Genomic DNA, 25,971 nt, shown 5'->3' with positions numbered 1-25,971 from the left:
CGGGCGGGGGCGGGATCCCAGGGTGGCAGCGCCGGGCGGCGGCGGCGGGGACCCTGGCTGGGAGCGCGGCGGTGCCAGCGGGAGGCCTAGCGGGGCTCGACAGAGCAGGTAGGAGGCGCCTGGTCGCCGCGGTGCCCGGGGCTGCGGGGAGCGAGGAGCGGCCCGGCCCAGGTGCGGTGCCTTCCTGTCCACCTGCCGGCCGCGCTGGGCGAAGGAGGGCCCGGAGGCGGGGACGAGGGGTCCCCAGTCTCGCCCCCACATCTATTGGAGGAAGTGCCTGGGGTGGTGAGTGCCTGCTGCCTGCCAGGGATATCGCGCGGGAGGGCGTTGGTCCGGGGTGGTGGGAGGGAGGCTGATCATCTCCAGTGGGTTTTGGAGACAAGGTCCTTTCCTTGTCCCCTCCCCACCCAAGCCTCTGGCGGAGGGGCCGAGGCTCGCTGGAAGAAAAGGGAGTCGACCTTGACCGGGCTTGGAGATAGAAGGAAATTTTACCCACTTGAGGCCTTGTCCGCCTCATCTGTTAAATGGGCGCCTTGATGGGTCGGCCCTATGCAGAGGCCCCTGCGGAAGATCTGCGATTCAGCGAGATGAAAACCCAGGGCAGAGAAGGAGCCCAGGGCCCTAGTTCCCATCCCCCGCACGTTTGGAGGGGCTCGGGGGTCGCTCATCCAACAGCGCTCCTGAGGAAGGATGCAGAGACGGCTCCAGTTCTCTGGGTATCCTTGTGGGAGGAGATGGCTGTGTCAAATATGAAGGCTGGATTAGAGAGACCAAGGCAGCCCTTGAGTCTGGGAGAAGATTCCGGAAGGCTTCTTGGAGGAGGTGGCATCTGAGTGGGGCAGGGAAAGGAAAAGTGGTGGTTAGGGCAACGCTTTGGAGTCCCTGCTTTACCCCTCGGCCAAGGCCGTCCAACAGTCTGGGGCAAGTCCACACTTTTCTCTATGGTTCAGTTTGATGTGCTCCTTAAATGAAACAATTTCTCTGACAGATTAAATCAGGTAATTCATAAAGTGTTTAATACAGGGTCAGTATATAGTAGGCACTCAATAAACATGAGCTATTAACGTCTGCTAGCAGCTGCTTGGGGGCAGGGATGATGCCTATTTGGTTCACCCTTGTATGCCCAGCACCAGCACGGTGCCCAGCATGCAGCAGGTCTCAATACATATTTGTCCAATGAATGAATGAATGCGTATGAAGTACAATGCTTGGCACAAATAGTGAATTTACAGATGGCTGGTTCTAAGAGGTGGGTATGGATACCAGAGACAGTGGTCTAGGTGGATGGAACAGTTATAAGCAGAAGCCCAGAGCAACAGATTATAGGCACCCCCTCTTATGGTGCATGTGTGTATGTGTGCATGTGTGTGTGTGCTTGTGTGCGTGTGTGTGCATGTGTGTGTATGTGTGCATGTGTGTGTGCGTGTGTGTGCTTTGTGCACGTGTGTGCGTGTGTGTGCTTGTGTGTGTGTGTGCTGTGTGTGTGCACGTGTGTGCGTGTGTGTATGTGTGCATGTGTGCATGCGTGTGTGTGTATGTGTGCATGTGTGTGTGCGTGCTTTGTGTGTGCATGTGTGTGCGTGTGTGTGTTGGTGGTGGTAGTAGAAAGTGACAGGCACAGCCAGAGCACGGTGATAGAGGAGGGCACATGACACCTTGGAATCCTGAGTCCCATCAGTCCATGGGACTGGACGATGGGGCAGGAACTTTAGGTAGGCCAGTACCTTTACTCATGTCCTCTAAGTGGGGAGAGGGGACAGAAGGGCAGCCAGACACCAAAGGACCATGAATGCCTGGTGGGAGGGGAGGAGGAAAAGGGAAGGGGGTTCCCATGACCCCTTCATGGCATGGGGCATTCTTCACCTCGTCCCTGCCGGGCTCTGTGCTGGCTGAGGCCGAGGTGAGCTGTGGGGAGGCAGCATGGTGCCAAGCCAGCCAGCCACGGCGTGTGCGGTGAGCTGGGCATATAGTGAGCTGGGCTTGACGAACTGGCTGGGCTCTGTGGGAATCTGGTGTAGTGATTTTCTATCAACAGCTTATCCCCTGGGCCAGTTCCTGGGCTCCATAGCACCATGTGGACTGTCGCCATTCCTGCCTGAGGTCAGGAAGCAGCTGCGTCCTTGAGGTAGAGCCACTCTAAGCAAAGCTAGTTTTAGTTTTGTGACATCCTGGCAGGCAGCTGCAGTGGGTTTCCATCTCCCTGGGTTGACCACGAATATGTGAGAAGCCAAGTTCTAAAGTGGAGGTGGAGACTGGAGGAGTACATCAACAGTTGGGAGGCGCTGGACCCCCTAAGGGGGTCAAGTTCAAAGCCTCTCCTTGTAGCAATTTCCATAATTGCCAACAACCCTTGTTTAATATCTGTGTTTTACCCTAAGCTCTAGAAAAGCAGAGAGCAAGTGTGCCTTGCTTCTCACTTTGTCCCCACCTAGCATGGCGTCTGGCTCACAGGAGGGGCTCGAGGAATCTATGTGGAATGTATCCACCCAGACTGAGGACGGGACTTTTGGCTTTGAGAGAGGAGATTCTGATAAAACTGACCATGAGCTTCTTGTTTCATTGTGTGGTGCCCCCACTGTCCCCATCCCCTCTCTCACATTTGGTACCTCCACCCTCTCTCCCACCATCATCAACGCCTTTTCTCAGAAAAGGATCTAGTGCTAGACATTGACACATGAGGAGAGGCTTCACACTATGTCGCTGTTCCCGGGTCTCCCAGAGGAGAAAGTGACGCGCAAGCTGACCCCCCTCATCCTGTTGCTCCTGGGACACAGGGTCATAGTGTGTTAGAGGTGACAGGATCTCTACAGGGAGCAGAGCGCACTGTCACTCTCAGGGTTTGCAAACCGGGATCTGGACATGATGTTCAGGGTCATGTAGAGTTGGGGGAGACCATTTCTCCTAACTCCAACAGCTTTCCACACTCAGTAAGCGGTGGCGTTCTCCAGGAATTGTAAATGCAGCAACACTTCCCTTTATTTTTCAGTCTTCCAATAACATGGGATGAAAGGTTAAAAAGAAAAGAGAAGAAAGATAAAGTGGATTTTAAGTTGCCCAATAAACTCTTCTAATTTCTTAAAAAAAAAAAACAAACCCTCATGTATGATGAAAAGACCCAAAATTACATCTATTCACCTGACTTTTAAAAAGATATATATTTGGCCGGGTGCGGTGGCTCACGCTTGTAATCCCAGCACTTTGGGAGGCCGAGGCGGGCGGATCACGAGGTCAGGAGATCGAGATCACGGTGAAACCCCGTCTCTACTAAAAGTACAAAAAAATTAGCCGGGCGTGGTGGCGGGCGCCTGTAGTCCCAGCTACTTGGAGAGGCTGAGGCAGGAGGATGGTGTGAACCCGGGAGGCGGAGCCTGCAGCGAGCCAAGATTGCGCCACTGCACTCCAGCCTGGGTGACAGAGCGAGACTCCGTCTTAAAAAAAAAAAAAAAAAAAAGATATATATTTGATATTGGAGAGAAATATCCAAAACAGAACTTCTGTAATTTGAGCTAAAGCTGTTGCTGGCCAGAAGTGCCTGTGGTAAGATGTCCACTTGGCATATGCTGCTGTCCAAGGGCCCTCTGAAGCCAGCCTGGAAGCAGCAATCGGTTTGTTTCTCCCAGACAACATCCAAGCCTTGTTCTAGCTCCCCTATCGGTTTCCCCATCTCCATCCATCCAGTCTCCTGAGGCAGTCGTTGGCATCTCGGCCACTGGAGTCCCACTCTTTGCTTTGGGACCTAGCAGGATGGATTTCTTGCTGTTTACACTGAAATGAATTCCTAATCAGAAGTATAGATCCGAGGTGGGCAGGAGGAGGCAGGAAGAAGGAAAAGGACTGAGCCAAGAAAAGAGCTAGCAGTGAGTCTCAGTGGATCCTGGGCAGGGCTGGGGTGGAGGTGAAGCTGAGGGGGTGGAGCCAGAGCTGGAGCTGGCTAGTGGGGCTGGACCTTCTCATGCGGTTTGAAATTCCCCGAGGTAGTGGCTGCAGTTTAAGGAAGGAACAGAGGGTGTGCCAACCCCTAAGACAGAGAGGCCTGTTCTCTAGCTGAGTTCAGGCCTTCTCTGAGGGGCCTCCTGCCTGGGCTGGACACACCTGAACTATGGGGGCCCTTGTGGGGCTGCTACCTGCTTGGGGCCTCTGGGCTTGGAGGGCTTTTCCTCCAAGTAACCGCCCCGAGGAGGCGGAGATGAGCAGCGCGCTAAGCTCTGTACTCTGCCTCAAGCCACATCACCTCTCTGAGCCTCAGTTTCCTAATTTAACCAGACACGATAGTACCCTCCGCAATCATCTATTAAGAATTTGTGGCCGGGCGCGGTGGCTCACGCCTGTAATCCCAGCACTTTGGGAGGCTGAGGCAGGCGGATCACGAAGTCAGGAGATTGAGACCATCCTGGCTAACATGGTGAAACCCCGTCTCTACTAAAAATACAAAAAATTAGCCGGGCGTGGTGGCGGGCGCCTGTAGTCCCAGCTACTCGGAGAGGCTGAGGCAGGAGAATGGCGTGAACCCGGGAGGCGGAGCTTGCAGTGAGCCGAGATTGCGCCACTGCACTCCAGCCTGGGCGACAGAGCGAGACTCCGTCTCAAAAAAAAAAAAAAATTGTTTCCCTTTGCCTCTGAAGAAACTTGTGTCTGGGGAGCTACCTTTTGGAGCAAACAACCTCAGGATTTAAAAATTCGTCCCACAATTCACTCGTCATTGGTTCATTCATTTGTTCATTCACTCAGCCCACCTCTTCAGGGCTTGCTAACACCTGCACTAGGAATTCAGAAAGAGCTCTTTGTGCTGCCTGTCTGGTTTCTTGCACACCCTGGAACACAGTGGCCTCGCTTTGAAGTTTTCATCTGTTTCTCCACCTGGGGTATTTCCTTGGTCTGTCGTGTAATAAAAAACAAACGTGGGCCCGGGGTGTTGGCTCACGCCAAGGCAGGAGGATCACTTGAGCCCAGGAGTTTGAGACCAATCTGGCCAACATAGGGAGACCCTGTCTCTACAAATAACAAAAACTTTAGCAGGTGTCGTGTTGTGCACCTGTGGTCCCGGCTACTCGGGAGGCTGAGGTGGGAGAATCACATGAGCCCAGGAGGTTGAGGCTGTCGTGAGCCATGATGGCACCACTGCACTTCAGGCTGGGTGACAGAGCAAGAAGACCCTATCTCACAGAAAAAAAAAAAAAAAAACAGTTGTGCGACTTTTCCCCTCACTACTGTGCCCAATCCCATGACCCTCATGGGGGTTTCCTACGGTTTCAACTTGCAGTTCATAGAGGAAAACAAATGGTTAACTTGCTTGCCAAGAGCTTCTTAGGTGCCCACACAGCGCGGAATGCTATACAAGCCCTGGCCCTTTAACACCCCCAGAGATGAGTATTATTGTTCCATGGTGCCCTTGGGGATGCATTCTGACTTCCCTGAGCCTGGGGCACTTTTGCCTTAATGGACCCCATGCCCCATAAGAAATATTTAAAATCATCTAGGCGCAGTGGCTCACACCTATAATCCCAGCATTTTGGGAGTCCGAGGAGGGTGGATCACCTGAGGTCAGGAGTTCAAGACCAGCCTGGCCAACATGGTGAAACACCGCCTCTACTAAAAATACAAAGAAAAAAAAAATAGCTGGGCCAGCACCTGTAATCTCAGCTACTTGGAAGGCCGAGGCAGGAGAATCGCTTGAATGGGGAAGGCGGAGGTTGCAGTGAGCCGAGATCGTACCACTGCCCTCCAGCCTGGGTGACAAGAGTGAAAGTCTGTTTCAAAAAAAGAAAAAGAAATATTTACAATGATATTTATATGACTGCATGGGTATATCAAAACATCTTCTTCAACCTGAAAGTCACTTTTTCCTCTGGATTTTAAAAGAAATAAAAACATTTTTTGTTGCCCCTAAAAATACTCTGGGCATCATGCCACCTGCACCTAATGGAGACATGGGTCCTCCAGCTAACAAGCAAAGGGATGAAACTCCAGCCAGGCCCATCGCTGTGGAAGCTCTAACCTCACAGTACTGCCTTGAGCAAGAAAGAAGGAAGGGAGGGGCCGGGCGCGGTGGCTCATGCCTGTAATCCCAGCACTTTGGGAGGAGGCTGATGCGGGCAGATCACCTGAGGTCAGGAGTTCGAGGCCAGCCTGGCCAACATAGTGAAACCCCGTCTCTACTTAAAATAAAAAATTAGCCAGGTGTGGTGGTACGCACCTGTAGTCCCAGCTACTTGGGATGCTGAGGGAGGAGAATCGCTTGAATCTGGGAGGCAGAGGTTGCAGTGAGCTGAGATCACGCCATTGCACTCCACGCTGGGGAACAAGAGCGAGACTTCATCTCAAAAAAAAAAAAAAAAAAGGGAGGGAGGGACAAAGAACTGGAGAAGGAGACCAGTTATCCAAAATCTGAACTCCTTCAATGATATTAATAGTTTTTGCTGGAAAATGAAACTTGGTTTGTTTCTTTGCCTTGCTGCTTTTGACCTCAACTTTTTAAGAGCCACGCTTACTCAATCCTCTTTCTTTGAAATTCTGAATGTTCTGCCTCCTAAGGGTAACTGGTTTGCCCAGAGGATGAAAAGCAATTCATTTATCTTTTTTCTAAGCAGCTCCAAGTTCCTACCTAATTCCCAGTAACAGCGTCATTCGTCACAATAATAACAACAGTAATTAACATTTTTGAGAGCCTTCAATGTGCCAGGCATTCTACGAATCACCTTGCAGCCTTGTCTCCTGATAAGCCTCAGGAACCCTATAAATGAGTGCTATTTTCATCTCCATCTTGCAGATGAAGAAACTGAGGATTGGAAAGACTAAGTGAGTTGCCCAGCTGGCAGTGCCAACATGGATCCACATCTGTTAGTTGGTTGTCAGACTGTAACTTCCCTAAGGGTGAGGACTGTGCCCGGTTCCCCACTGTCTCCCTATCACCCAACACAATGCCCGCCACATACCAGCTTTCGATGTGGAATGAACGAATGCTCGACAGACCCCAGAGCCTGAACTCTTACCCTTTCCACTATTCTGCCCTTCAGGGAAGCTCACCTGCTTCAGGTCCCCTGCTCTTTGTCTTGAAACAATCACTGCCTGTCACTTTGGTGGAGATACTGGCAGCTACAGCCCTGCTGGAGTGAGGAATTATAAAAACAGGCAAGGGATCAGGCATTGGCTTCTCCACTAATGCCCCTACAGTCCCAGTCCCACCCCCACCACCACCCCCAGCTGGGGGAGTCTTCCAAGCAGAGTCTACCTCCTGCTGAGCCTGCTTCTCTCTGGGAACTTAAAGGTGAAGCTGGCAGAGTGCCAGGCAGAAAAGCCAGAGAAGCTTCCTGCCCTGGGCTCATGCCTTCCCCCTCCTTATGCCCTTTCTCCAGGGCACATTACCAGGCAGAGAGCTGGCATCCCCGGGGGCGCATGAACTCACCTGCCGAAATAATTAGACACTTGAGAAGTGCAGCTACTACAAAAGAAAGATAAATCAAACCACATATGCCATTCAGAGCAGAATTACTGAAGCAGATGGACCAAGATTTTAAAGTAAAGCATGATTATACTTAAGGAGATAAAGGAAGAAATTCATGAAATAATACAAGAACAAGAAGTCACAGGCACTTCTCTTTCTCAGCTATCACTGAAGCAACAGTGGCCAAAATGAAATTCAGTGACTTGGCCGGGCATGGTGGCTCACGCCTGTAATCCCAGCAATTTGGGAGGCCGAGGCAGGCAGATCACCTGAGGTCGGGAGTTCAAGACCAACCTGACCAACATGGAGAAACCCTGTCTCTACTAAAAATACAAAATTAGCTGGGTGTGGTGGTGCATGCCTATAATCCCAGCTACTTCAGGAGGCTGAGGCAGGAGAATCGCTTGAACCTGGGAGGCAGAGGTTGCGGTGAGCCGAGATCACGCCATTGCACTCCAGCCTGGGCGACAATAAACTTCTTCTCAAAAACAACAAAAAAAAAAAAAAAAAGAAAAAGAAATTCAGTGACTTCTGAAAGTCAAGAAATCTTTGTGATTCTCACAAGAACCATAAGCGGTATTTTAATGCCCATATCTACAGGAAGATTTAATATAATGTTTGGTCCATGCCCATCTGAAAGGATAAAGAAGCTCAGTTTGCCCAAGGACACTATAGAGGTCGGCAAATGAGCAAAGTGGTCCAAGTTTATGGGAAGAAATATGTTATCTGCACTGGACATATGCAGGGGGAGAAGGCTGGCCATTTGCCCCAGCAGGGTGCTTAACCCTGAACAAAGACTGAGATCCTTGAGCCGAAAGCTAAGTGTCACCAAGTAGGAACAGAAAAGGCCAAATACAAGGAAAATGCAATTGGGAAGATGTAGGAATAAAGTAATCTTACATACAACTTTCATTAAAAAACTGCTGCAATGAACAGGAAGAAAAGAAGTCATAAGAGAGAATCAAGCCAAAACATTAGCTATGAAAAATTTAAGATTTAAAAAATAAAAGACATGATAGCTGGCCTGAATATCAGGATGGATACAACTGAAGAATTTGCGAGTAGATAGGATGATCAGATTGAGAATTATCCCCAAAAGCAACAGGGAAAGAAACAGAGACAGCACATAGAAAAGAAAAGCTGAGAGAGGCCAGACGCAATGGCTCAGGCCTGTAATCCCAGCACTTGGGGAGGCTGAGGCAGGCAGATCATTTGAGGTCAGGAGTTTGAGACCAGCCTGGCTAATATGGTGAAACCCCATCACTACTAAAAATACAAAAATTAGCTGGGTGTGGTGGTGGGCACCTGTAATCCCAGCTACTCGGAAGGCTGAGGCAAGAGGAGAATCACTTGAACCCAGGAGATTGGAGGTTGCAGTGACCTGAAATCACGCTGCTGCACTCCAGCCTGGGCAACAGAGTGAGATTCTGTCTCAAAAAAAAAAAAATGCTGAGAGAGATGGAGAGTAGACGTACGATTCCCAAAAAGAAAGAAAAATAAAAGTGGAGATGAGGAAATAAATAATTGAAGAAATAATGAAGACTTAAATGTTCCAAAAATGTTTTTAAATGAGTGCAGATTGAAAGGACTCACAGAGTAACCAACAGTAGAAAAGAATAAGGAAACAGTCACACATAGGTATCATGGGGAAATCAAGAATATGAAAGACCAGAAGAAGAGCAGGGAGAAATAACAGATGGCGTACAAAGGAACAAGAACTGGGTTGGCATTATACTTCTCAACAGCAATACCTGATAAAGTCAAAGAAGTGATGTCACCAGTAATTTAAAAAAAGGAACTCTTTCAATCCAGAATTTTAAAGCCAGCCAATTTGTCATTCAAACATGAGGTCATAATAAAAATATTCTTAGGCAAATAAAGCCTCAGAAGGTGGAATACACAAAGACCCACATTGAAAATACTCTCGCAGGAAACAAATAATTAAAGAAACGTTCAGGAGATCCTGCAAGAACTGTGGGAAGTCAGGCTTCAGTGCAAGAAATAGAAGCAGTACTTGGCATTTTAGGCAGGAGAGGATTTTATACACCTCGATTTTTTTTGTTTTGTTTTTTTGTTTTAATATACGAAAGGCTAGAGGCTCCCCAAATACTGCAAAACTGGCCAGACTGGGGAGCTGCAGCATCTGCCATAACCAGGAAAGTGGAGGAATCGCAAGGCTGTCCTGGAGGTTGAAACTGAACTTGACAGGGAACTGTTGAATTCAAGGACACACACATCCTGGATCCAGGGACCTGGAAGCTGATACACTGTAACTGCCCAGATATTGAACCCAGAGTCTGGGTACCAATGTCACTGCAACACTTGTTCATCTCTTCAACAAGGAGAGAGTGAGCCCTGGGCTTGGACAGTTTGGGAGGTGACATTGTCTAGCTAGAATTTAATGACATTGATCTATTTCATCTAATTTATGTCATTGTTACTTTCTATTAATGGCCAGTGACACTGGACATTTTTAGAAGTGATAGAAGATCGTGTGTGTGTGTGTGTTTTGAGACAGAGTCTCACTCTGTCACCCAGGCTGGAGTGCAGTGGCGTGATCATGGCTCACTGCAGCCTCCACCTCCTGGCTCAATTAATCCACCCACTTTTGTCTCTTGAGTAGCTGAGACTACAGGTGCACACCATCATGCCTGGCTAATTTTTGTATTTTTTTTGTAGAGATGGGGTCTCACTCTGTTGCCCAGTGATATGGTTAGGCTTTGTGTCCCCACACAAATTTCATCTTGAATCGTAGTCCCCTTAATCCCCACTTGTCAAAGGAGAGACCAGATGCAGGTAACTGAATCATTGTGGTGGTTTCCTCCATGCTGTTCTCGTGATAGAGTGAGTTCTCATGAGATCTGATGGTTCTATAAGGGGCTCTTCCCCTTTGGCTCGGCACTTCTCCAACCTGCCGCCTTGTGAAGAAGTTACCTTGTTTCCCCTTCTCCTTCCTCCATGATTGTAAGTTTCCTGAGGCCTCCACAGGCATGCTGGACTTCGAGTCAGTTAAACCTCTTTCCTTTATAAATTACCCAGTCTTGGGCAGTTCTTTATAGCAGTAAGAAAACAGACTAATGCTCCCAGGCTAGTCTCTAATTCCTGGGCTCAAGTGATCCTCCCACTTCAGCCTCCCAAAATGCTGGGATGACAGGTATGAGCCATGCGCCTGGCCATTTCTGACATATTCTAGTGGTCTAAGCAGTCACAGGGCCCACCCAGATTCAAGGGAGTGGAGAAATGGACTCTGCCTCTTGATGTGGGCAGTGGCCGGGTCACACTGCAGGAGAGAATATGGGATGGGAGATATTATGAGGCTGTCTTTGGAAACTGCAATTTGCATAGCTGGGAAGCACTGGTGGGTTTTGGAGACAGGAAATTGCTCATTCTGCCTGGCAGGGGAAGGGAAGAGGAGACAGGGGCTGGTGGAATAAGACTGAGGCAAGTTCATGGAAGTCCTTGATTCCCACAACAGATCATTAGAACTTTATTCTGTAGCAAGTTGGAAATGATCATTGCTATTGGAACAATGGAGAAACTGTGCAGAAAGCAAAGGTCTGTAATTCTAATTCCTTCAACAAGTGGCTCCCCAGGGAAGAGGCTGGAGGCTTCTATTCCTTCACAGTGACATATCCCAGCCCCACAATGGCATAAAAAGCACACTGCCTCAAATCCACTAAGCATTTATTAGACAATTATTGTATGCTGGGTACAAGGCCAGGCCAGGCACTGTGGAGGTAAGTCTATGATTCATAAACCTGAATTCTGGAAATTCCAGTCCATAGCTTCTAGATCCCCTCTTGGATGCCTCATAGCCCAAAAACCCTTTGCCAGGACAAATATCCTGGTTTTTTACTAGAAAAATATCCAAGTCCAAGCAGTGTAAAAGTACAAAGGAGGCTGTGACTTGCCCCTTGAGTCTGCACGGAGCTGAGAGGGGCTGTGATGGTCCAGGCCCTGAGCTCAGAGAGCCGGACCCGAGAGTTAAGCGTATGTTCGGAGCCAACCCATCTTCAGGTACCTGCTTAACCCCATCTCTTCCACGCAGCCTATATGCACACATGCATTCATGCGTTTATTCATTCAAGTGCCTTCTAAATGGCAGGCCTTGTGCTGGGTGCTGGCAGGATGGCTATAACTAAGGCAGGTCTGTCCCCCAGGGAGCACCTAGAATAGAAAGGAAGCTGGACCTCCCTACTGATAACAACACTTTCAGGTGGTAAGTGCTATAACTAAGGTACCTATGAGATGTTGTGAAGAGTCTCAGAGGAGCCTGACCTCCTTCAGATAGGAGGAGAGGCTTTGAGCAGGTCTTGGAGAAAAAGGAAACTGACATTATCAGCACCCACTAGGGCCCAGGCATTCTGCTAGGGGGTTAACGTGCACTGCTAAACGACTTATGCACACAAAACCCTTACACAGGCCTGGTCTATGCTAAGTGATTGACACTTAATATTAACAATGATCATCTCCTTTGAGTGTAACAAGAAGGAACTAGAAAGGAGTCGCAAAGCCTCCTTTACAGTTGAGGAAACAGGCATGGAGGCTAAGTTGTGAGCCCGAGGGGACACAACTAAGCCAGAGTTCAACCCCCAATTTAATTCTAAAGTCCTGATCTCTGTCTACTCCATCCCCTTTCTAGTTCATGGAGGAGGGAAGAAGTGGAGGACATTCCCAAAGAGGGGACAAATCTTGGGAAAACTCAATAGTCTCAAAGAGCCAGGGTGTGGAGTATGTGGGTGCCCAGATGGGATGGGAGAGGAGGCAGGAGAGAGGTGGCGGGGGCTGAATTGTAAAGGGCATTGAACACCAGGTGGGGTAGGAGAGTGGGCTTGATTCTACCCATAGGGAGAATCGACCGAGGGTTCCGCGATGCCCTGGCCGTATTGGAATCTCTCCTTCCAGGTCACACTCCCGTGACCGCTCATCACCTAATTAGGCACCCGCCTGTGACCCGTTCACATCCTTCCAGGCAGGGCTGGGCCTGGAACACGGGGCAACTCACAGCCCAGAGCTTCCTCCTTGTCACAGCCTCCCTCTCAGGCTGTGGTATTTGCTCAGAACCTGAGCCCGGGGGCAGAGAGCACAGAAATATTTATTTATGTCACTGCCAACCCTGCCTCCTGGAGGCCCCCATGGGGCACCTCACAGAGAAGCTCAGTTATATAACTCGGAGTTGACACAGCAGGAAGGAGAGGGAAACAAGCTCTACTTATTCCTTTTTCTCAGTCTTAGACACATTTGGAAACTGGATGGCTTGACATTGCCCTTTCTTTTTCCTCTCTCGCCTTACTGACCTGGGGTCCCCAGGGACCTCGATGGTGCTAGATCCATTGCTGATTTTAACCTCGATTCTTGTGTGGCTGGGGGTTTGGGGAGATATTCCTAGAGGTGGAGGAGGGGAGAGAAAGGAAATATATTAAAGGGCTACTTTGTGCCAAACACTGCCAGAGACTTTATATTTATTAATAGTAATAGTAGTATTAAACAGCAATCCCGCCGGGTGCGGTGGCTCACGCTTGTAATCCCAGCACTTTGGGAGGCCGAGGTGGGCGGATCACGAGGTCAGAAGATCGAGACCACAGTGAAACCCCGTCTCTACTAAAAATACAAAAAAATTAGCCGGGCGTGATGGTGGGCGCCTGTAGTCCCAGCTACTCGGAGAGGCTGAGGCAGGAGAATGGTGTGAACCCAAGAGGCGGAGCTTGCAGTGAGCCAAGATCGTGCCACTGCACTCCAGCCTGGGTGACAGAGCAAGACTCTGTCTCAAAAAAAAAAATAAAATAAAATAAAATAAAATAAACAGCAATCCCATGAAGAGGGTTCTGTTATTACCTCCACTTTTCAGAAAAGGAGATGTAGGCACAGAGAGGTTAAGTAACTTTCTAAAGGCCACCCAGCCGACCCAGGTCAGTCTGGCTCTGACCACTACTGGTTCATTTTCAAGCATCTCAAACTGAATCCATAACAAACTGAATCCCATAATAGGGATCCTTTTTGTTGTTGTTGTTAGAGACGGGGGTCTCAATATATTGCCCAGGCTGGACTCAAACTCCTGGGCTCAAGAGATCCTCCCGCCTCAGCCTTCCAAGTAGCTATGACTACAGGCATGTGTCACCATACCCAGCTCCTAATGTAGGGGTTCTTGATAGCCCAGAGCATGCTAGTTTCTTACGGTGGAGGAAGTTCTTCCACAGCTTTAATTCCCAATATATTTCTTTTTGTTTTGTTTTGTTTCTTTGGAGACTTGCTCTGTTGCCCAATGGTGCGATCTCAGCTCACTGCAACCTCTGGGTTCAAGCGATTCTCCCATCTCAGCCTCCTGAGTAGCTGAGATTACAGGTGCCTGCCACCATGCCCGGCTGATTTTTGTATTTTTAGTAGAGATGGGGTTTCACCATGTTGGCCAGGCTGGTCTCGAACTTCTGACCTCAGGTGACCCACCTGCCTCAGCCTCCCAAAGTGCTGGGATTACAGGCATGAGCCACCATGCCCAGTCCCAACATATTTCTTGAATCTAGGCTCCACTCTGGCCCTCCCTGGGCACTAGACTTCACTGTGCTGGGACCTTCACTCTCCCACTCACTCACCAAATCCTACCCTTTCCTTCCCTAATGTGCCCATTCCCACCCCCTCCTCCCCAGACTTCACTCCCACTGTTCTTCCCAGCTAGACTGGCATTCTTCCCTTCCCACCTCATAAAGTCCCAGTCAAATGATAATAGTAACAATGTTCATTGATTGAGCGGCAGCAGTAACGTGGAGTGGTCAAAAGCATGAACTCTGGTGTACTTGGCCTAAGTTCCACCTAGTTCTGCTGCTCTCACTGGCTGTGTGACCTCAGGATACTTAGTCTCTGTGAGCCTCAGGTTCTCTACCTGTAAAATGGAAATAATGATACCCACCTCCTAGGGCTGGCATGGAATGAAATGAGTTATACAAATAAAAATTTAAACTATACAAATAAAAGCTTACTTATACAGTTTTTAGAAAAGTGCTTGGCACGTAATAAGTGCTCATTAAATGCTCCTCTTATCTTCAAGCCCTCAAAACATGGTGCAGACTCTGAAGTCAGATTCTTTGGGGTCACGTCCTTCCTCAGTTGGTGATCTTGGACAAGTTACTTAACCTCCTCGGGCCTCAGTTTCCTCACTTAAAAAAAATTTTTTTGAGACAATTTTTCTTGCTCTGTGACCCAGGCTGGAGTACAGTGGCACAATCACTGCTCACTGCAGCCTTGAACTCCTGGGCTCAAGTGATCCTCCCACCTCAACCTCTAGATGGGACCACAGATGTGAGCCACCACGCTTGGCAATTTTTTTTTTTTTTTTTTTTGTAGAGACGGTGTTTCCCTGTGTTGCCCAGGCTGCTCTTGAACTCCTGAGCTCAAGCAGTCTGCCCACCTTGGCCTCCCAAACTGCTGGGATTATAGGTGTGAGTCACCATGCCCAGCCTAGAAATTTTAACAAACAATATGCTTTTTGCTTAGGGTGGAGAGACACTCAAATAAACATAAAGTAAGTTAGGCCCCATCTCTATCAAAAAAAAAAAAAATTTTTTTTTAATTAGTTGAGTGCAGTGGCGTGCACCTGTAGTCCCAGCTGCTTGGGCGGTGCAGATGGGAGGATCCCTTGAACTGGGGAAGTCAAGGCTGGAGTGAGCCGTGATTGTGCCACTGTACTCCAGCCTGGGCAACACAGCAAGATCTCACTCAAAAACTAAATACATAAACAAACAAAGTACTTAACAGGTGGCTTAGCACTTAGAACTAAGTACATACAAGCTATTATTATATTCCTGGGATTCAGATCCAGGTCAGTCTGACCCCACAGCCGAAAAGTTTAATGACCTCATGGTGCCACTCAAATTCCACTGCTCCAGGTGGCCTGCCCTCCCCCAGGCCCCTGCTCAGAACCGTCAGCCTCTGAGCTCACAGCACCTCTGTGTTAGTGTCGCATCTGCCTCCTGGTGATGCAGACCACACATGGGGGAAAGGTACATGCCAGGTGCCCTGTGCCCGATCCTTGCTCAGTGCCACAGTCTCTAGCTCATAATATATGATTAATGAATATTTCCTGAATGAATGAATATATGAACAAATGAATGAGTTGGTGTTGGTAGGAGAGGGGTGTGGGTGGTGGACACTTACCACCCAGTCATAATTACTCCTTCTGGGTGCCTCTGCTATGCCCACCACTGGGCATGGTCTTCATGTTCACAGTCTCATTGGATCTTCATCAAACCCCATTCTGCTTCCCAACCAGGGACATTGAGACTTCTCTTGGAGTTCCCAGCGTCCTTGGGTATAAAGCAAAGAGAGAAGGACAGAGTATGATTTGGTGTTGTCCAATATAAGGTGAGCCACATATGTAATTGTAAATGTCCTGGTAGCCACATTAAAAAAGTAAAAAGAGGGCCCGGTACAGTGGCTTACACCTGTAATCCCAGTACTTTGGGAGGCCGAGGCAGGCGGATCACGGGGTCAGGAGTTCAAGACCAGCCTGGCCAACATGGTGAAACATCATCTCTACTAAAAATACAAAAATTAGCCAGGCGTGGTAGTGGACGGCTGTAATCCCAGCTACTCAGGAGGTTGAGGCAAGAGAATCACTTGAACTCAGGAGGCAGAGGTTGCCGTGAGCAGAGATCACGCCATTGCACTCCAGCCTGGGTGACAGAGCAAGACTCTGTCTCAAAAAGAAAGAAAGAAAGAAAAAAGAAACAGGCTAAATTTTGATATTTTATGTAACCCAGTGTATTCCAAATATGAACATTTCCACATGTAGTCAATAGAAAAAAACTTTATATATATACTTTTTTTTTTCTTTGAGACAGAGTCTTGCTCTGTCGCCCAGGCTGAAGTGACATGGCACGATCTCAGCTCACTGCAACCTCTGCCTCCCGGCTTCAAGAGATTCTCCTGCCTCAGCCTCCTGAGTAGCTGGGATTACAGGTGCGCACCACCAAGCCTGGCTAATTTTGGTATTTTTAGTAGAGAAGGGACTTCACCATATTGCCCAGGCTGGTCACAAACTCCTGACCTCAAGTGATCCGCCTGCCTCGGCCTCCCAAAGTGCTGGGATTACAGGTGTGAGCCACCGCGCCCAGCAGAAAAAAATTATGAATGAGATGTTTTACATTATTTTATTTTGTCCTAAGTCTTTGTGATTCCATGGGCATTTTGCACTTAAAATACATTGTAACTCACAGCAGCCACATTTCAGAGGCTCAAATAGCCATGCGTGGCCAGGGGCCCCACGCTGGACAGCACAGATCTAGATGCTGCCGGGTGGTGAAAGCCTGGCTGAGGATCGGGACTTCGTTCACCTGAGCTGATGAGTAGCCATCCAAAGTTGGGGCAGTGGCGAGCATGCTCAGATGTATTTCTAGAAAGTTCTCTGGGGTGGCTGTACAGCTGATGGATTTTAAGGGGAGAGGGCTTTTCTGTCCTCTCCAGGCTAGGGTGGACGGATCACATTGAGGGCGTTCCCCCACTGGGATATGACTTGGAGGTGGAGATGGGCTCCGTATCCCCAAGAAGGACTGTCCCGTCCGAGGTAAATGTCAGGTCTGAGGCTCCAACCCCATCAGACCCTTCCTTCCTGTGCCTCTGACCTGCTCTTGTCCGAGGAAGTCAGTGGTCACTGAACGGTGCGGGCTGAGCCGAGCTCAGCAACTGCTATGGTTTGTGGGTAACAGGTATGGTTCTGGGCAGCTCGGCGAGGAAGTGAAGAACCTGCTAGCCCCGCCTGGCCAAGCTCCCCCTGCCAGGGCCGGCTCTGGACACACCAGCCCACAGAGGCACACTCGCTTGCACACTTGCTCACACACTCGCCGCCTCTCCCCACTGCTCAGCCCCCTCCTCCTAGGAGTACACAGGCCCCCTGGAGAGCTCAGCACCCCAGCACACCCACCACATCCTTCCCCAAACCTCGTTCCTGCTCGTGTTTGCATTTCCCGGACCCCCGGCTCACACTTGCCTCACACGTTCCACACGCCCTAAAAGTCTCTTCCACTTTTCCTCTGACACGTCAAGGAGCGGGCAGGATGGGTGCTGCCAGGCCCTGGTTTGGGAAGCAGAAAACTGGGTCCCAATCCTGCCCCAGTAGCTCTGTGATTCTGGACGATTTACTCAGTCTCTCTGCTGGGTGTGAAGCAGAATGGAGTTTGATAAGGATCCAATGGGACTGTGAACATGAAGCCCGTGCCCAGTGGTGGGCATGGAAAAGGCACCCAGAAGAAGCAGCCATGACTGGGTGGTGGGTGTCACCCTCTACACCCCAGGTCTAGGAAAGCCAGGCCCTGCTCACACACCTCCATGCCTGTCTACGGGGCAGACTGGGTCCTCCCAGCTTTCACACCTGAGGTTCTCCCGGGCCCCATCAGCCTTCAGGGACAGGACTCATATCACATTGAAACCAGGTGGTTCGGCTCAAATACGGACCCCTGAGCTCAGCTCTGTAGTGGGCAAGGCATCAGTGTCTATGATGGTTAATTTTAGGTGTCAATTTGATTGGGGCTGGGCACAGTGGCTCACGCCTGTAATCCCAGCCCTTTGAGAGGCCAAGGTGGTGGATCACGAGGTCAGGGGTTCGAGACCAACCTGGCCAACATGGTGAAACCCCGTCTCTACTAAAAATACAGAAATTAGCCAGGCATGGCAGTGTGTGCCTGTAATCCCAGTTACTCAGGAGGCTGAGGCAGAAGACTCACTTGAACCTGGGAGGCAGAGGTTGCAGTGAGCTAAGATCGCACCATTGCACTCCAGCATGAGCGACATAGCAAGACCCTGCTGCCCCCGCAAAAAAGAAACAAAAACAAAAACTCGACTGGACTGAGAAACCTAGAAACTGGCCAGGTGCAGCGGCTCACACCTATAATCCCAGAACTCTGGGAGGCCGAAGCAGGAGGCTCTCTTGAGCCCAGGAGTTCGAGACCAGCCTGGGCAACATAGTAAAACCCCATCTCCACAAAAAATATAATTAAAATTAGAAAAGAAACCTAGAAACCTAGTAAAGCATTATTTTGGGGCGTGTCTGTGATGGTGTTTCCAGAGGAGATTAGCGAGCAAGTCTGAGTGGACTAGATGGGGAAGATCTGCTCTCAGTGTGGGCGGCACCATGCACTCTGCTGGGGACCCAGAGAGGACAAAAAAAAAAAAAAAAAAAAAGGGAGAATATGTCGGTCTAGCTCCTGGAGCTGGGATACGCTCATCTCTTGTGTTTGACAGCAGAACTCCAGGCCCCCCGGCCCTTGGACTCCAGGACTCACACAGTGGCCCCCAGGTGCTCAAGCCTTCAGTCTGGGCCTGAGAGGGTTTTTTTTTTTTTTTTTTTTTAGACAGAGTCTTGCTCTGTTGCCCAGGCTGGAGTGCAGTGGAATCTTGGCTCACTGCAACCTCTGCTTCCCAGGTTGAAGTGATTCTCCTGCCTCAGCCTGCTGAGTAGCTGGAATTACAGGTGCATGCCACCATGCCCAGCTAATTTTTGTACTGTTAGTAGAGACGGGGTTTCACCATGTTGGCCAGGCTGGTCTCGAACTCCTGACCTCAAGTGATCCGCCCACCTCGGCCTCCCAAAGTGCTGGGATTATAGGCGTGAGCCACCATCCCCGGCCAACGGGACTGGGAGTTATATCATCAGTGTCCCTGGTGCTGAGGCCTTCGGGCTTGGACTGAGCCACACTCCTGACGTCCCAAGGTCTTCAGCTTGCAGATGGCCTGTCACCGGACTTCTCAGCCTCCACAATTGCATGAGCCCATTCCGCTAGTAAGTCCCCTCTTCTGTACCTGTATAACCCATTGATCCTGTCTCTCCGGAGAACCCTGACATATACCATGTCCCAGGACTCTGAGCTCCATAGCAGATTCTTCAGAGACAACATCAGGGGCCTGGTAGACACTGGAGACGGTGTCCAGGACAGGTCAGCTCTGAGAGAACCCTGAATCAGCAGTACCAGGACCACTAGGCACAGTAGACCAGGCCCACTATATATATATATATTTTTTGAGACGGAGTCTCACTCTGTTGCCCAGGCTGGAGTGCAATGGCATGATCTCGGTTCACTGCAACCACTGCCTCCCAGGTTCAAGCAATTCTCCCGCCTCAACCTCCCAAGTAGCTGGGATTACAGGCACCCACCATCATGCCCAGCTAATTTTTGTTTGTAGAGACGTGGTTTCAACATGTTGGCCAGGCTGGTCTTGAACTCCTGACCTCAGGTGCTCCTCCCGCCTTGGCTTCCCAAAGTGCTGGGATTACAGGCATAAGCCACCACGCCTGGCCAAGGCCTAGAATACTTTTAAGGGCCCATTAAGAAGTTTTAATTTCTGGGAGGCAGAGGTTGCAGTGACCCGAGATTGTGCCACTGCACTCCAGCGTGGGCGACAGAGCGAGACTTCGTCTCAGATAAAAAAAAGATGTTTTAATTTCTTTAAAATCAAGCAGGGAAAAGAACTTTTAAAGCAGAAAAAAAGTTTCAGTTTTTTCCCTCAGGTTGGAAAAAAAAATAAAATTTTTAGAGCCCACGAAAATGTATGATGCTGGGAGGGCCCCGCAGAAGTCATAATGCACCCGACTGAGTCTTCATTCGTTCAGACAGGTTTATTGGGCAGGGTGCCTTCTGTCAGCTCTTATTTGATCCTTATAAGGATCCAGATGAGGAAATGAGGCTCCTGGAGGGTGAATAATTTGTCAACAACAGTGAGTTTAAAGGTGACAGAGGCAGAACCTGAACCTAGGTCCATCTGAGTCCAAACCCTTGTCTTCACCAAGCCGCACTTGGTGTTTGCAAGCTCATCACTGTATTTAACCCAGTCCTCACAGATTAGGAGCAATTGCCCCATTTTAAAACTGAGAAAACTGCCCGGGCGCGGTGGCTGACGCCTGTAATCCCAGTACTTTGAGAGGCTGAGGCGGGCGGGTCACCTGAGGTCAAGAGTTTGAGACCAGCCTGACCAACACGGTGAAACCCCGTCTCTGCTAAAAATACAAAATTAGCTGGGCATGGTGGCATGTGCCTGAAATTCCAGCTACTTGGGAGGCTAAGGCAGGAGAATTGCTTGAACCCAGGAGGCGGAGGTTGCGATGAGCAGAGATTGCACCATTGCACTCTCAAAAAAAAAAAAAAATGAGGAAACTGAGGCCTGGAGAAGAGAAGAAAATGCCTTGCCTACAGTAACTTGGCTAGTTAGTGAAGGAGTCGGAACTAGCTCCCTCATCCTGATCCTCTCTGCACAGCCACATTGCCCCATCCAGAGCTTCTTCTGCCCTCCCTCGCTGTCCCCACCCTCCACCCTCGCCACTGCCACCCTACACAGATGGCTCCCCTGCCTGTCCCCCCACCTGCCTTTCTTGGTTCAGTTTCCCAGCCACAGAAAGGCCACTTAGGTCCGTGCGGCATCCACATCCCACCTCCTGACAAAGCTGGGGGCTGGCGCTGCTGCTTGAGAGGGTGGGAAGAAAAGACAGGCAGTGGGCCAAGGAGAGAGCATAGGTTTAAATGACACTGCAGGTCCCCCAGACAAACGCCCCTCTGTATCTTTGGGCCTATTGTGACTGGCCACTGGCCAGCTCACACCGTGGGCAGCTTGAACGGTTGGGATTGTTTCCCCAACTCCTGTGCTCTCTGGAGTCCAGCGGCTGCCAGGCCCAGGCTTGGCAGGAAAGGGGAGGGGTGTTCCTTCTGGAATGGAGGGTGTGGAGGCAAACAAGCCTCGGGGAGGGTGTCCTGAACCAAGTGAGAGGCTGGAAGAGTCACAAGGAGGAAGGGGCCAGAGAGGGAGGTCCCTGGTCCCCAGCTGTTCACTTTGCAGGAGGGCAAACTGCAGTCCAGACAGAACAAGTGGCCTGCTCCAGGTCACACAGCAAGTAAGTAACAGGGGTGAGACTAGAACCCAGGATTCCTAACTCCAGCCCGGGGTTCTTGCCCCCCATCTCAGGCCTCTCTGTTGGAGTTTTCAAGGTGGCTGTGTTAAGTAGGTGAGGTAGCGAGGCCCATAGACCAAGACCTTGGGGCTCAAAGAAAGGATGTCACGCAGGGCATGGTGACTCATGCCTGTAATCCCACCACTTTGGGAGGCCAAGGCAGGTGGATCACCGGACGTTAGGAGCTCAAGACCAGCCTGGCTAATACGACGAAACCCTGTCTCTACTAAAACTACAAAAAAAAAATTAGCTGGGCGTGGTGGTGCATGCCTGTAATCCCAGCTCCTCGTGAGGCTGAGGCAGGAGCATCACATGAATCCAGGAGGTAGAGGTTCCAGTGAGCCAAGATCACACCACTGCACTCCAGGCCTGGGTGACCGAGCGAGACTCCATCTCAAAAAAAAAAAAAGGATGTCACATGCTAAAATTATAGAGCACCAGATTTCCTAGAATTTCATATTAAAATGCAGGTACTCCCAGAGAATTGTCATCCTTAACTCATTAATAACAAATACTTTGAGGTTAGCCAAACCCTCGGATAAGGCAGAAGAACAGACAGAGAAATAAAAGCGAGACCACTGAAAGATCCATTGGGGATAAACTTAGATTTTTGGAGTTTCTAAGAAGGCACTGGCCTTGTTTTTTTGTTTTTTGTTTGTTTGTTTGTTTTTCGTTTGTAGAGATGGGTTCTCACTATGTTGCCCAGGCTGGCCTCCAGCTCCTGGCCTCAAGTGATCCTCCCACCTCGGCCTCCCAAAGTGCTGGGATTACAGGCTTGAACCACCACACCTGGCCTGGCCTTGGTTCTGGAAGTCAACACACCTGGTTCCAAAGAGATTGCTGGCACTCATTTGGAGTTGAATTTTTTCCTGCACTCCCATCCCCAATTTTTTTTCTCAGAAGTTTTCAGTTGCCCTGTTCATGGCATAGATAGCAACTACATCTACATAGTCTTGCTTTTTGTAGGTGGCAATTAGAAGTGACTCAGAAACCTCCGTTTGAGTTTTGGGAGACTTAGTGCCTTACAACAGCAAGGGTGCTTACGAGGAAAGCTTAAAGGACAGACGCATGGGCTGGGGGTTGGGGGGTCTCACAAGTCGCCTCCCGGCCATGGCTCCTTTAGGAGTGGTTTGGTTCTTGCTACTGCTGTTGCCCATTTTGTTTTGAATGAATTAGAAAGGAGGTCTAAAAAATGTACCAAATAGGCTGGGCACAATGGCTCACACCTGTAATCCCAGCACTTTGGGAGGCCGCAGCGGGTGGATCACTTGAGGCCAGGAGCTGGAGACCAGCATGGGCAACATAGTGAGACCCTGTTTGTACTAAAAATACAAAAGTATTAGCCAGGCATGGTGGCATGTGCCTGTAATCCCAGCTACTCAGGAGGCTGAGGCACGAGAACCTGGGAGGCAGAGGTTGCAGTGAGCCAAGATCATGCCATTGCACTCCGGCCTGTGGGACACTGTCTCAAAAAAAAAAAATTGTACCAAATAAACTACCAATGAACCTTCCTCTGACTATGTGCTTCTGGGGGCTTTGCTGGCCCTCAGTCTCCCCACTGGCAGAAGAGAGGGCAATGGACTCAGGAGGTTTTCAGCTGGGGTCTCCAGGATCCTGGGACACGGAGTTGCTTCCTAGAGCCTCCACAGAGGGTGTGTGGTGTGGTGAAGAGAAATCGGGAGTGGGGTGGGAGGGCAGGTAGCTGGAATAGAAAGGTGGAGTTTTAATCCCTAAGCCTGTTGGGGGAGGGAGCTTAGTTTTCTTTTTCTTTTTTTTTTTTTTTTTTTTTTTGTGACAGTTTCTTGCTCTGTCTCCCAGGCTGGAGTGCAGTGGTACGATCACAGCTCACCGCAGCCTCAACTTCCTGGGCTCAAGTGATCCTCTCACATCAGCCTCCTGAATAGCTGGGACTACAGGCACGTGCTACCATGCCCAGCTAATTTTTATTTTTATTTTTTGTAGAGATTGGGTCCCACTATACTGTTCAAGCTGGCCTCAAACTCCTGGCCTCAAGCAATCCTTCTGCCCCAGCCTCCCAAAGTGCTGGGGTTACAGACGAGAGCCACCACACCTGACTGAGAGCTTAGTTTTCTATCATAAACTCATCCTGCAAACTCTCCAACAGAATAGAAGAGTAGATCTCCTTTCCACCTAGACAAACACATCAGAAAATCTACAGGTTTCATTTTTTCTTTGGCTGACAGAATCTCCCCCACCCCAGTCAGGCTGGTTACCCGCAGACTGTGCCCAGCAGCTCGGACCTCGGCATTTTCTTGCTCCTTCCTACTGGAGACTGGAGCCGCTGGTCCCTGGAATCCCTGCCCTTCTCTTGCTTCACCCCTCTCCCACTTTAGTGGGTACATCCTCCAGGGGCTTCCTGGGAAAAGGTGCATGGGGTAGGGTGGGTTTTTTTTTTTTTTAAAGACTTCATGCCCAAAAGTGTCCTTTCTCGTAGCATCCTGTTCTTGTTTTATAGATGCAATATCTTAGCTGTCTGAATATATCGATGTTTTCTTCTGCTCTGTGCATTGTCTCTACTTGCCTTAAATGCCTCCATCTGTTCATCTGTTTTGTTTGCTGTTGATCATGCTTGGGGCTTTTCTCCTCTCAAAGGTCTGTTGATGGTCCTTGGCTATCTGTTCCTACTTAAGAGTAAGACACAGGCTGTGGGTGGTGGCTCATGTCTGTGATCCTAGCAATTTGGGAGGCTGAGGCCAGAGGATCCCTTGAGTCTAGGAGTTTAAGACTAGCCTGTGCAACATAGCAAGACCCATCTCTACAAAACTAAAAATTAAAAAAGTTAGCCAGACATGGTGGTGCGCACCTGTAGTCCCAGTTGCTCAGGAGGCTGCACTTGTGCCCAGGAGTTCAAGGTTGCAGTGAGCTATGATTTGCACGACTGCACTCCAGCCTGAGCAACAGGGTGAGACCTTGTTTCAAAAATAAATAAATAAACAAATAAGGAAACAAAAATCCATTCAAAACTCTAGGTGAGATGGGCAGAGCTTGTCAACTAGCAGCCTCTCCATAGGCCGACTGGATAGAACCTAGCCATTGTATTAGAGGATTCTCTAGTCAATCAGTATCTGTAGGTCTATTCCCTTTGGCTGGTCAGTTTCCCAGAGCCTAGGCTGTGACATTCCCATTTTCAGCCAGAGATTAGCCTTTGGCAGAGCTGAGCTTCCCAGACAAATGTGCCTGTGAATCTCCTGGGGTCTGGCCGAGGGGTAGGTTCTGGCCAGCAGGCCTGAGTGGAGCCAAGAGTCTACATTCCCAGCAAAGCGCCACAGCTGCCCGTGCTGCTGATCCGTGGACCACACCGTGAGGGCCACAGCCTGCAGCAGCACTCCTCAAAATGACTTGACATAATCCTGTGCTGTCCAGTGTGGGAGCCACCAGCCACAGCGGATGCTGGGCAGCTGAAATGTGGCTAATGCAACAGAAGCACTACATTTTTAATTGTATTTACGTGTAATTAATTTTTCTTTAACTTGCCATGGCTACATGTGGCTATCATGTCAGGCAGTGCAGGTCTACCTCGTCCTGGCTGTCTCTGCAGACGGGGGCAGAACTCACTCTATTCTGCAGGGTGGAGGAGGCCCACAGTGGTGAGGACGGAGGGAAGGGGTGGAGGGGGGCAGAGTGGAGCTGCGCCTTAACTTTTGTCTTCCTCTTTTTCTGGGGGGAGGATGGAGTCTCGCTCTGTCACCAAGCCGGAGTGCAGTGGCGTGATCTCAGCTCACTGCAGCCTCCACCTCCCAGGTTCAAGCGATTCTCCTGCCTCAGCCTCCTGAGTAGCTGGGGCTACAGGCACGCACCACCATACCTGGCTAATTTTTGTATTTTTAGTAGAGACAGGGTTTCACCATGTTTTGTCAAGTTCCAGCCTGGTCTCGAACCCCTGACCTCAGGTGATCTGCCCATCTCAGCCTCCCAAAGTGCTGGAATGACAGGCGTGAGCCACCGCACCCAGCCCGTCTTCCTCTTTTTAGCCCCACCTGGCACCCTGATGTTTGGTGATCTCTGTCACCACTCACTCCTGAGTCTGGGGGTTTCTTCAGTGCAGTCAGCTTTACTTGGTTTCCCCAGTCTGTAGGTTTGGGCCTGGGCCTTTTCCAGGCCGTAAGGCATCCTCAGCCGTCGGCTTTTCCGGCTTTTCAAACCTGGATTGGCATCTCTCCAGGGTGGTTGTTTTCCCTTCTGTTCCCTTTGGCCTTGAGAGTTGACGCCCCTTGATTCTTGATTCCTTCACTGTCATGTGTCAGGGGGTTCAGGATGAAGCAGAGATGAATACTCGTGCTCCATATGGTTTATTGAACCAGCCATGAGTCCTTTCTGCTTTATTTTATTTTATTTTTTTTTGAGATGAGGTCTCGCTGCGAGGCCCAGGCTGGAGAGCAGTGGTGCTATTTCGGCTCACTGCTGAAAGGGGCCGGGCGGAGACCAAACTACACCAGTCGCGGTCAAGAGATCTTTATTGGAGGTATCGAGCGGAGAAGGAAGAGAAGAGAGAGAGGGCTGCTGGTGTGCTGGGTTTTATATCCCTTGGGCCTACGTGGATTGGGCTAGGGGCGGGCCCAAGGGAAGGCGGGAGATGCTTCTTTCT

The 25,971-nt window shown here is 49.9% G+C and overlaps 1 protein-coding gene across 1 annotated transcript in view; it reads left to right on the top strand.

Annotated features, from left to right (window-relative positions):
* Nucleotides 1–24: 24 nt before the first annotated feature.
* NCMAP (non-compact myelin associated protein) overlaps nucleotides 25–25,971 on the top strand; it is a 51,974-nt gene continuing 26,027 nt past the window's right edge. The window contains exon 1 of the mRNA XM_055262714.2: nucleotides 25–108. The gene's annotated coding sequence lies outside the window, so the exon portion shown is untranslated. The remainder of the gene's footprint in view (nucleotides 109–25,971) is intronic.

The sequence above is a fragment of the Symphalangus syndactylus genome, chromosome 22, assembly GCF_028878055.3.
Source record: "Symphalangus syndactylus isolate Jambi chromosome 22, NHGRI_mSymSyn1-v2.1_pri, whole genome shotgun sequence".
NCBI classification, from domain to species: Eukaryota; Metazoa; Chordata; class Mammalia; order Primates; family Hylobatidae; genus Symphalangus; species Symphalangus syndactylus.
The sequence above is the reverse complement of the archived record's forward strand: the minus strand, read 5'-3'. Positions and strand labels throughout refer to the sequence as shown.